Source organism: Rhipicephalus microplus, chromosome 6, assembly GCF_043290135.1.
Source record: "Rhipicephalus microplus isolate Deutch F79 chromosome 6, USDA_Rmic, whole genome shotgun sequence".
Taxonomy (NCBI): Eukaryota; Metazoa; Arthropoda; class Arachnida; order Ixodida; family Ixodidae; genus Rhipicephalus; species Rhipicephalus microplus.
The window spans coordinates 155,340,788-155,353,318 of NC_134705.1; the positions used below are offsets into that span (position 1 = coordinate 155,340,788).

At 42.9% G+C, this 12,531-nt stretch overlaps 1 pseudogene; it reads right to left on the minus strand.

Annotated features, from left to right (window-relative positions):
- LOC142766057 (uncharacterized) overlaps positions 1 to 12,120 on the minus strand; it is a 148,834-nt pseudogene extending 136,714 nt beyond the window's left edge.
- Between the last annotated feature and the right edge of the window lie 411 nt (positions 12,121 to 12,531).

Sequence of the window (12,531 nt, forward strand, 5' to 3'; positions counted from 1 at the left end):
AGGACGCACGGATGGACGTGCACGGATTGACACACGGATGGACGTGCGGACGCACGAACAGACGCACGCACGGACGGGTGGATGGACGCACGGATGTTCACACAGGCGGACGCATGGACGGACGGAAGCAAAAACGAATAGACGGACGGATGCTTCACACCACTATCCATCATACACCCCGTAGATAGGCTGCCTTTTTTGTTTGTTTTTGAGTCCCTGCAAATCGAATGCACCGGTACGCTCCTCCATTTCATTCAGTGCTATGGTTGCTACTTTTTCTCTATGAGAATATGTTCAGCTAGTTATGTTGCAGCTGTTCTGAGGAACAATGGTAATCTATTGTTCTCTCTCTAGACTCAATGAGGAAATCAAATTAGCAAATGTCACCATGCTGAAATTGACTTTCGGTAAATATATTGCAAGCTTTACACTTCAAACTAACCGGCTTGTCAGATTTGTTTTTTTTTATGACGTATACAACATAGAGTTCTTTTCTTTTATGCGTTGTTTGACGTTTCGAAACAGCTTATTATTTTAATAAACTTCGTAACGTCAGTAAATACCTTTGTTTCATTCAAAGTGAAGTGAAACATATATCCAAAGTGGTCGTTAGATCAAGTGCCAACAATATCTTGTGTGCCTAACGAAATTTCTAGATTTGTGAACAACTGGTTTGATTTCAGAGAAGTGCAGGGGAGGAAAGTATCAAATACTGACGAATTAGTTTGGGCGTATTCAAAAGAAAGAGTTCGAGGCAATGTCGACGCAGAAGTCTGAATTGGCGTCACTTGATGTTCATTCGAGGAATACATTAAAATGAGGGATTCCTATTTTTATAATTTCAAGCGCTTGGTCGCAAAAACAGGCATCTGCTTTTTCCACTTAGTGTATAATCAAAATTCGCGACATCAGGATTGTAATAAAGGGAAGCGGGAATGAAAGAATAAAGAATAGGCAGGAGATATAAATCTGCTGTCATTATATGCAACCATATAGCTCATTCGAGCTGTCCGTGTTACTAGATAATAGACATGAATTTACACTCACCATGTCTCAAGAACGGCGCGGGCCCATTTATTCGGTGGATTCGATTCAGACGAAATAGTAAAAACATTAGTCGGTAAAAACTGACAGAAACATATATTTCTTTGTAGTACGCATACTTTCTTAGGATGAAATAAAGTCATTCGATCAATCCAAGAGAGGAATCTTTACTGACTTTACATATGTAGAAAACACGGGATCGCACTTAGAGGGGTGCAAACAAGCTGCGTTTCTTTCATTGCTTTACGCACTTCCTCTTTGAAGTCCACCCGAGGCGCCACTAATTTAGTAACCAAGTCAGGCTCAAGCGTTTATGTGTGATGAAAACGTAAGTTTACGGCGTGTGACAAACATTTATTTGTTTTCTGATACATTTGATGGAAGCCAAGCCTTGCGGTTTTCCAAATTTTGTCGACGAGGGAATGATGTTTTCGAGCTTGCAGGCTTTAGTGAATCAGCCTCTATTATTAGGGTGGATGCCTTATATGGTTCGACTACTCTAGTCGGCTATGGTTATATATTATAGAAAAGTGAGAGAGAATGAGAAGTGTAAAGAAACGACTGGTAGTTCGATAAGGGTAAATCTATAGTTGACAGCCCTGTACTAGAAAAGGCGTTGCAAAGTAACAAAAAACAAAAATAATCCATGGCGAGAAATTCATGCCAATAGGACTGTCTGAACAGCACTCGTGTCACGAACATAGTCACTGCACTGTTACAACGTGTTGGTTAGTCTGAAGATTCAAACCGGTGTGGCAGTAAAAGTTATTTCACTGTAACAATGATTGCTTGAAGGCGATATTGCGGCGGAAGGATGGGGCGAAAACTCTTGATTATTGCCATGTTGAAGTGACGAATATACCTAGTGAGACTTTACACTTCTCACTCCAATTTTTCATTGGTTTGCATAAGCCTGCTACAAAAATGCATGAAAGATGCGCATGGGAAACGATTGAAAAATATTGAAATTCCAGAAGGATACATACGAAACTCTCGGAGTGACATATGAAATGCCTCAGAAGGGACGGTAAGCTGGACTGGTATAAGAACTCTACATAGGCATGGTTAATGGTTACGTTGAGTACACTTTGGATGACTTCGGGAGCTGAAAATAAAACGTGTGCTTTTGTGAAGCCTGTTCAGACCGCGTGTGGGCAACATCCTTTAACATATTCAGCAAAATGTGGTTATTATTTTCCACTTTTCCTTCTGTTCTGCGCACATTTTCGAATGTGAAGTGAGTTCGCGTGCGCTTCTCTAAGTTGTGTGTTTTGTTCCGTTCACACGCACTGCAGTCGGTTGAATGAAGTGTAAGAAGAAAGTACGAAGAAGTTCGTTATTATGGTCTCAGCGGCAGTTTGTACTTTATAGAAATACATTTATTTGCAACATGAAGCATGAGAATACGAAGAACTACAAAAATAAATGAGAGTATTGATAGAGGACCACTTGTAATTATCTTATTGTTGACTTGCTTCGCCACGCATGCAGATGGACTGTCCGTGTGAAGAGCGGCAGTAGAAATGATGTAAAAAAGTAATCGTTACGCGATGAGACAGTGAAAAATAACTTGAGGGGCTGAAAACCCTCTTAGTGGGCGTGGCAATATCAGTAAATCGACTGGGAAGAAAAGTAAAACTTTGGTGTCTGCCTTTGAGACGTCTTAGACATTAGCTGTATGAAACCACCTGAGCTTGCGAACCGTGCGCCGTCCTAACAATAAGAGACATTGAGTGATCGTTGGGAGTAAGTTTATTGAAGGGAAGAATAATGAGTTGTTTGTAATAAAAAATTAGTGTTTATTCACCATAACGAGTTCTCATAATATTATGTGCTATCATTCTATTATATTTAGGTGCATAGACTATCTGTAGGGACTATATATGGGGTATTATTCGTATACGTGCGCAATGAACTCTGTCCTAAAGGTATTTTTGTTACGCCAGGTGCAATATTTGCATATAAAGCTAGACTTTTCATGCAGTGAAAGCTGTTATGAGGTCACTACAGCAGCTGATTATACTGGCGTAGATCTTAGCCGCTCCCGTTAACACATAGTAGATGAAGCATTATGAAGGATCACGAGAAATTTTATGCCGGGGCTTTTGCATGGCACACAAGTATTTCACCGCAGACCCAAGTGAGTGCTCAAACCTCTTTCGATAGAAGATCCTATATAGGCTTGGTGTCGTGCTAGAAATCACCCTAACACATGTTTTATAGCGTGTTAAAAGAGTAAAATAATTACCAGGCGTCATGAATTGCGAATAGATAGCGGGTTGTTTAAAGGTTCCAAATCCTTACTAAGCGATAAGCCAATAACTGCTTCATTGTTCTCGTACACAGCATCAAGTGCACATAGAGCATTCAAGATGTCTGATAGGTACCTCGATTCTCCGCATAATGAAGCCACTATTGGCATAGTGGCCACTTCTCTACCTCATTTTTGCAGAGCAGTGGCTACATTGGAAGCGTAGGCTACTAGTATTAGTTGTCAGAAGAGGGTTCAGTACGGGCTCTAGAAAGCCCGCTTTTGCAGCCTTCGCTGTGACTGGGCCATTTGTTTCACGCAGACCAGGACGTGTTTTTTTTTTTCATTACCACTTGTTCAGTTTTCGTTCCGAGTGATTTTCAGTACTAAATATGATGATGGGAATGCGAGTACTGACGTTTTATACTTTTTTTCCATGTTTATGTTGCGTAAACAACAGAAAGATTGTACAAATAATTCAAAATTTTTCTCCTTGTATGCTTTAGTCAGCCTAATGTACAAATTATCTTGCTTCTGCCACGATGAAAGGAATACTCACGGAATTCTGGCACAGTACGTGGCGTAGCCGCCAAATAGGTAAAAATAAAGCGTACAAAAACATGCGATAAGGACATTACCAAAACGGTTCCTTTCCGTCTGGGCAAGCTTGAGTCGAAATGAAACTCGGACAAGAAGCCGCTAGATATATAAGCGGTGGGCAGGTTCTTAGCCAATCCAAGGTACAAAAATAAAGCTGGGGATCAGGGGAAAGTGCATTAGATGGCAACATTACATGACAATTCACAACTGACCTACATCATCACTTAGGTCTAAACCTGCAAACCAACTGTCTCTTTCTAGATTTTTCCAAAGCTTTCGATCGTGTTGCTCACTGCCACCTAATCTCTAAACTCTCTTCTTTGTGTGTACATTTTTCAACTCTGTTATGGATACGGAACTTTCTTACTAACCGGCAGCAATTTACTATTGTTAATGATTTTTTGGGAGGTGGGAACATTTCCGAACGTGGGAGAGGCCTTTGTCCGGCAGTGGACGTAGTCAGGTTGATAATGATGATGATGATGATGATGATGATGATGATGATGATGATGATGATGATGATGATGATTTTTTATCCCCACAATTATATGTTTCTTCTGGTGTGCCGCAAGGGAGTGTTCTTGGTACGCTGCTTTTTGTTATTTATATTAGTGACTTACCAAGTAATTTATCCTCACAATTGCACATTTTCGCTGATGACTGTATAATTTACCGAGCAATAACTAGTACTTGTGATCACGTAATAATTCAAAAAGACCGCGACCTCATCAGTAATTGGTTTGATTGTTGGCTTATGTCCCTTAATTCAAGTAAATGTAATGTCCTTCGCTCGTAAACATTCTAACTCTGAGTTTTCTTACTTTAATAATGGCAATCGCGTATCCAGTGTTAACTCTCTCAAATATTTCGGTGTAACCTTTACTTCTAACTTTCCCTGGACTACCCACATCACCAGCATCTGCAGCGACGCCTCACGATCATTAGGCTACATACGCCGCAATATACGTAAGAAGCCCACAAATATACGTGCATTAGCATACGTAACATTTGTTCACCCTCAGTTTGAATTTGCTTCTGCCGTTTGGTCCCCTCATTACACTTATTTAACTAACGTGCTGGAGTTGGTACACAATAGAGCCGCTAGATTCATCTCCCAAAACTACGATCATAGCGCAAGCATAACACAAACTAAAAAGAACTTCTCACTTTTCCTTTTTTAGCAACCGTCGTAGTATAAACTGCCTTTCATTACTTCGTAAATACGTACACGAAACAAGGCCATTACCCATAACATTGCATAGATCGGCATTCACATCAAAGGTACTGAATAATCATCTTTCATTCACACGCATGTACGGTCAAACATATATTTTTAACTCATGTGCACTCCCCCGTGTCATCCTCATGTGCAACAGCCTTCCAGATGAAATCGTAGTTGAACGCAATCTAGAAATATTCCGGCACCTTTCAATCACCTCACACACTTCCAGGATAAGGTGCTTCGTTCATTCATACTAAAATCTGCACCTACGCGTTAATTCACTGCTAGTTTCTCGCTTTTGTTTCTTATTTTAAACATCTTAGTAGCTTTGAATATTAACATGCCATTCAGATCCGTTGTTCATTCTTGAGCAATGTTTTCTTTTGAATGACGGAAAGTCTTTTCACATATTGTGTTTACTTTTTATAGCTCATTTTACGTCACTATCTCACATGTAAATTCATATGCTTTTATTGCCGTTGTATTCCTAATACATTTCTTTTTTCTTTTTTTTTCAGTGTTATTGCTGCTAGGACTTGTTTACTAATCGACAATTACTTTGTGTTATTGTTTGTATGCAAGTTGTGCAAATCCGAGTATCTATTATTTTTATGGTTGCCTTGCACAATGCCCTGTTTAGTCTGTAAGGTACTTTAAATAAACAAATAAAGAAATAAAGAAATAAAGAAAGCAACAAATCATTAGATGTGTAAATATACAAACGTATTCATTGCGGGCATGCTGCAAACAGTGGTTTGCGGCATGCTCAAAGAAGGACAGCATTGAAGGACAACATTAAACGACGAGGAAACGCTGATTTAGGTGTTGCCAATGCGTGCGTACGCCGAACACTTTCTGAAAGCCGAGTATTTATAGCCTTCCATAAGACATGAAAAGCCACTGAAAGCATCATAGTGATCAAGATATAGATGCAATCAGGCTGATCAGCTTGACATTTTTTGGTTACCAGATATGACTGATTCTGCCGACCACCCGAAATCATTATCATCTTTACAAATTCAATAAAGAACTCGTTCGCTAGCGTATATGCTGAAACAGAGTGATTTGATTTTGATTGATATGTGCGTTTTAACGTCCCAAAACCACCATATGATTATGAGAGACGCCGTAGTGGAGGACTCCGGAAATTTCGACCACCTGGGGTTCTTTACGTGCGCCCCAATCTGAGCACACGGGCCTACAACATTTCCGCCTCCATCGGAAATGCAGCCGCCGAAGCCGGGATTCGATCCCGTGACCCACGGGTCAGCAGCCGAGTACCTTAGCCACTAGACCACCGTGGCGGGGCACTGAAACAGAGTGCATCGGGGCGCGGTGGCTGCATTTCCGATGGAGGCGGAAATGTTGTAGGCCCATGTGCTCAAATTTGGGTGCACGTTAAAGAACCCCAGGTTCTCACAATTTCCGGAGCCCTCCACTACGGCGTCTCTCATAATCATATGGTGGTTTTGGGACGTTAAACCCCACAAATCAATCAGTGCATCGAGGCGTGATGCTAATGACACCCTTTGGGACAGCCAAAGCACACAATTCAGTCACAGCCACATATTTGCGAAGACAATTTGGAACATCAAGTAACTCTTGTAGAGACTTCGAAGCACATTCTAGATCGACGAGTGCCTAGGCGATCACTGAGCGAAGCAAGTTCATGTTGCTGTGAATGTCACGCGATAAGTGTTTAGAAACTATACAGGTATGACAAGCGCGATGTAGCAATTTCTGCATCTGGAAATTAAGATAAATTAAGATAAAGCTCTTGCTTTATTTCGACCCTAGCTTAGCGTTATTTGCAATTACTACACTCGAAGAAATCTTATACTGCACAGCTTACGTATTGTAAACACGCACTGCAGGATGTACCCTCCATTTATATAAATTGAGGATGGCGTCAGAACCTAGACTTGTGATAACCGTGTTTTGCGTTGCGGCCTGATTTTCGAGAAATTGCTTCAAGTTATAAAATAATATATCTCTGTCAAGCCTATATATACCACTTGCATGTTCTTTGTCTTCGTGCCGCGCTAATAAAGATAGATATAACAGCCAAGCGTGAGCCGCTCGTTCAAGCCACCACTTGTCAAGCTTGGCTTTTCGTAGCTCAGCTATTCGCCACCAGGGGTATCTCTGGAATGCAGCCGGCACGTGCCATATTCAAATATTACTCAGTTATTTAAACATAAATCACAGGCCTCGTGGGGAACGTTCTTGTAAGAGAGGCAAGGCCGATAGAAATACGGATATTTCAAATACGCCTCTATATATATTATATACCCGGAAGAATTTGCTGGCAGAAACTGGTTGTAAAAAAGTTAAAGATATGAGGCTGTGCAGAAATGTACAATAAGGTTATTTAAAAAAAGTGCAAATACTCTCTTTTTTTTTCTCCAGGGTAAGAACCAGTTTTTTGAAATTCCTATAAAAATATCAAACGTTCGCCCTTCACTCATCACGTGGTTCATTGAAATTCTGAATACACAACGCCCCATGGTGGCCTCATGGTGATAGTGCTTGGCCACTGACCCTCTGGAGGCCGGATCGAAGGCCGGCCATGGCGGCTGCATTTTCGGCGGAGGCGATGGTGATTCAGGCCCGTGCACCTAGATTTAGGTGCGCATTTAAAGAGCCCCAGGTGGTCCAAATATCCAGAGCCTTCTACTACTTCTTCTGTAATCATCAGACGATATTTCTGGACGTTAAAGCCCGTGAAGTAATACCGATTTTGAGAAATTCTCACTGTCCCATTATGTTTTCTTAACAGTGGGAAAGGAAGATTGTATAGATAGGACAAGGTAGCAAACAAGGAGCCGTACAAATAGGGCACTTTTTCAACAACTTTGTTCCGATAAGGCTACACAAATGTATCTCCAGCGTAGATAGGCACGTTTTTTTTCTGCATATGAAAGCCTTTAACTATATACCGAAAAGTTTTGCTACGTTTTATTTTTAGGTTTCTCGCCATCAGGAGTTACCTGGGCCGACGAGATTTAAAAGGTGTTTTCGAGATTAGCAACATAAGCGAGTCCGCACCCTTGGCATTACCTCACGGTGAATAGTGATTGAAGATTTTGTTAATACAAGATGGAGCGATATAACGCGAGAAGAGTAAAGACGGCAAAGTTAACAAGACGAGCATATGGTTAGCTACCCTGCGCTGGGACTTCTCGAGCTAGTTATCTCCGAAACGTTTCGAGTGTTGCATGTCGCCTAGTGAATACGGCGCTCCCAGTTTTCTGCCTCTTTTTAGGTGTCCCCCTGGATAGTCAACTTATTTACAAAAGTGCTTTTCATGTTCTCCGCAGAGCACCATTTTAACAAGAACATAAATCTTTACTCTTAACGCTACGTATGTGTTATGAAATGCCAAGAGGCCATTACTGCAGACATTTGTAACCACCGCTTCAGTTGTGTGGTGCGTAATCATGAAATAAACCATGATAACGGATGCAAGCAGCAAGATTTCTTTCGAGAAAGCTGCAATTAGCAGTGCTGCCAAAGCACATAAAACCAACAGGTAGACATTGGGTTCATTTCACTCAATCAGTTTGCCCCTAACGTATATACTGATAACAGAAAATTGGCCGTACAGCGGTTAATAGAATGTATAAGAAAAATAAACGTTCGAGATCACAGTGCAATTTTCAGGCCAGCTTTCCTGATCATCGTAAGTGAGATTCATTTTTAATATCATTTGTATAACGGTCACCGTAGAAAAGGACCTAAATATGAAAAACAGAGAAGGACGATGATGGCCATTTTAAAAACATTCAACTCGAATGAAAGATGTGGGTACGGCAGTGACCGTGAATGTTCGATGTTTTCAAATTTTTGAGCGTGTATAACTCAGGTTTAGTGGTTGTAATACGGTACCCTATATACTCGAATAATGAGTTATTCTCCACAAGGTAAAAGTTAATCTTGCAAAGGTCTGAAGATCATCTTGAGTTTTCCTGTAGAATGGCCATGCCGCGTGTGTTGTGCAGAAAACAGCCCCCTTTTTATTTGCCCTTTATTGTATTTAAGATCTGAAATATGCTCTAGTATTTCCAGTTTCACGTATCATTGACAAGCATTCAGAAGCGGCTCATTCAAGAAACCCCCATTTTGCGTTGTTTTGCACGAGAATATTTTTTAAACCATAAATATTAATTTTCCGTCACACTCTCGCATTTTCTTTGGGCGTTTCTCAACTTTTATTCGCACGGCTGTCACGGCCTTTCAGTTCAAGCAAAAGTATTCGCTCTTTTTAGAAGCAAAAAACGTTACAATAAACTCTCTGAATGAGAGACATCAAGGGCGAGGCCTTTGGTGAAGAAAGACGCACCTTTGAGAAAGGTCGAAGGACTGAAGGTCAGCATCAGCAAAAAAATTGCCCGCAGCTTCCTTCGGGGGAACACTGAGGAGGATGCGGAGCATATAATTGGTTAACGGGGTGTTAAAGTGCGACTTACTTGGGTCGATGGCTAAATTGGTTAACGTGGTTGTGAAATGGGGTGTTAAATTGCGACTTACTTGGGTCGATGGCTAAATTGGTTAACGTGGTTGTAGGAGGGGGTGTTAAATGAGTGAACACGTACACACGTATGCGAAAGGGCGGCGCTGGTCGAAGGGACGTCGATCATTGTGTTTGTGGATTCGTTGGAATTCATTTCACCGTGACCTTGGACGTCGACGCGCCGTACAAACCAACCGACGAGCGGCAACTGAGTGAGCGAGCGGCGACCTTGAGTATATATACAGCGCGACGGCGCATGCACTGTCAGCTGTCGAATGTTCGAGAAGGGGGAGAAGCACAACGGCGCATGCGCGCGCGTCAGCTGCCGATGTTCTCGAAGCGCAACGGCGCATGCGCGCGCGTCAGCTGCCGATGTTCTCGAAGCGTGACGGCGCATGCGCGCTACATTATACAGCTAGCGAATGTTCGTGAAGAGGAGAAGCGCACGCGGTGTGTAGAGGAGGAAGGATGCACAGATGGTGAAGGAGTGAAGCGCGCGCGGTGTGTAGAGGAGGAAGGGATGCACAGATGGTGGAAGAAGGAGGAGGAAGCTTGCGGACGGCGCCGCACTACAAGCCTCGAGTATTAGATGCTCCGCATCTAAAAGAAAAAGGAAATGAAGAGGAGGATGCAAGAGCAGACTGTGAGCTCTGAGTTCTCTGATGTCCTTAATGCAATAAAATTGGAAACGAAGTCGAAAGCACCCTTGTGTCAGTGGTGAAAGCGAAAGAGATAAGGGAATGTGCTTCAAACAACAAGAAATATGATACGTCATTCATTTAAAGAGCAGGCAAACGGAAAACTGCTTGCGTTTTTTTTTTAGACGGGCTCGCTTCGGAAGCGGTGGCTCACATATGGGCTCGCGTTGGGGAGTCATGAGGCTTTCCATCCCCAGACTATGCAAACTTTTTAGTTTATTGTTTCGCGTACATGTCATACAGTTCATTAGTCTTTGCGTTTTAGTGCACGCATATTGCTTCATACCTATTGAAAGACAAAACAACAAAAAACAATACGAAATGGAGTTGCTCAGATGAATCCATTTTAGGAGCTTGCTCCTTAGGCTGGAGCCTCGTTCATTAATCCAGCCGTATTATTCACGCTTCCTCTGGTGCAAATGACAAGGTCAGAATGCAACGCGAAGCGCGCGTATCTCATTTTGCATGAGATGGCAGGTTAAGCAAGAGACGCTACGGTAGTAAAACGCAAGCTCTGACGCGAAACGCGACCGACGCCCCTGCGTCCGTTGGCGCGCCCATATGGCACCGTTCCATTGCATGGGGCGCTTGCCACTTCCGGTTACATTCGCCGATTTTCGCGGAGTAGTAGGGGGGGGGGGCTGTTCTGCAATGAATGTTAGCTCTAATAATAATATTAATAATAATAATAATAATAATAATAATAATAATAATAATAATAATAATAATAATAATAATAATAACTGTTGCGCTTTGACGTACTAAAACCATCGCTGCCCCTTTTAGGGCACGTGTTAGTACGATGGTGGATTGTATGTACGGAGGATCCACTCTGTACCAGATTTCACCTCCGGAGACAGCCCTTTCATCATCAGTAACTTCGTGCATATGCTGCATTTTTTGATAGTAGGTGACACCCTTGCTCTCAGCCCTGTTTAAAACAATTCATGTTCATTCATAAAGCTTTCTTAGTGTCCTGAAGCCCGGTCTTTTCAGACCGAGGTGGGCCGCTTCCACGTCGGTACTGTCAGGCCGAGTCTTGTGGCGTCATCGGGGACCTTCTGGAATGCCCGTAGTTGATCTTGACAAGCCGCGCTTCGCACCATCGTCTGCTAGTAAAGCCATTGTTCTCCGGGGTCGGCGAGAGTTGTGGGACAGCCCGCCAGCATGCGTCTTATCCCAATGATGCCATCTCACGCGACACACTTGTCTTGAATTTCACTATTACGGTGAATTTTATGTGGAAAATATGGAGTGGGGTAAGTTTCGGTTTGCAGTAAACGTAGCGTGACTGCCTGAGGCCTGTTCAATTTTGCATGTGGCAGTGGGAATTGCCTACGCTCCAAGTATTATGATTTCAGGATGTCGTTATACGTGTTTAATTATCTTTATAATCCCCGGAACGGTAGTGGGCGTCTGGGAGGGTCGGACCGGCACGGCAAGCGAGTCTTTGTGCCAGGTCATTTGTCGCCTTGTTGAGGTTTTCTCGAATTTCGTCCACCTATCCCATATTCTCATGAAACCATCGGATTCCAGTATTGATAGGATTGACTTTGTTCATAGGTTTAATCACAGTCCCAGCGACATAGCCCTTGTCGAAGCTCGTAGTTGCTGCTTTTGAGTCGTCATAGAATTATGACCATTTTCTGTACCTGATAGCCAAAGCAATGGCGGCCTGTTCCGCCACCGTAGACTCCTTAGTGAGTATAGTCAGGGCGTCCCATACCTCTCCCTGGCTGTCGACCACCACAGCCATGTAAGCCTCTTGGCCTTTTACCCAGGCTGCGTCCATGACGGCCGCCTGTTGTCCTACCTGTTCGATTTCTTTCAATAAAGCTTTCACCCTCGCTTTCCGCCTGCTGACATTGTGTTCCGGATGCATGTTTCTCGGCAGGGGAGTGGTTCTGATTACGTCTCTTAGCTCCGCATTCAGGTCGACCTCGACCACCTTCGGGTTCTTCGATCTATTTGGGACTGACCCGATTGCCCTGAGTTTCAGCCTACCCGCACGTGTCCTCGTAAGTCTTTCCTGCAGTGCCGTCTGTTGCGCTTCAGCCATTTCTCGCATGGTATTGTGCATGCCTAAGCTGAAGAGTTTCTCGTTCGACGAACTGTTGGGTATACCTAGGGCAGCCTTGACTAACTTTCTGATAATGGTGTTGAGATTGTTCAGCTCGGCCTGCGACCGTTGGAGCAGACCTGG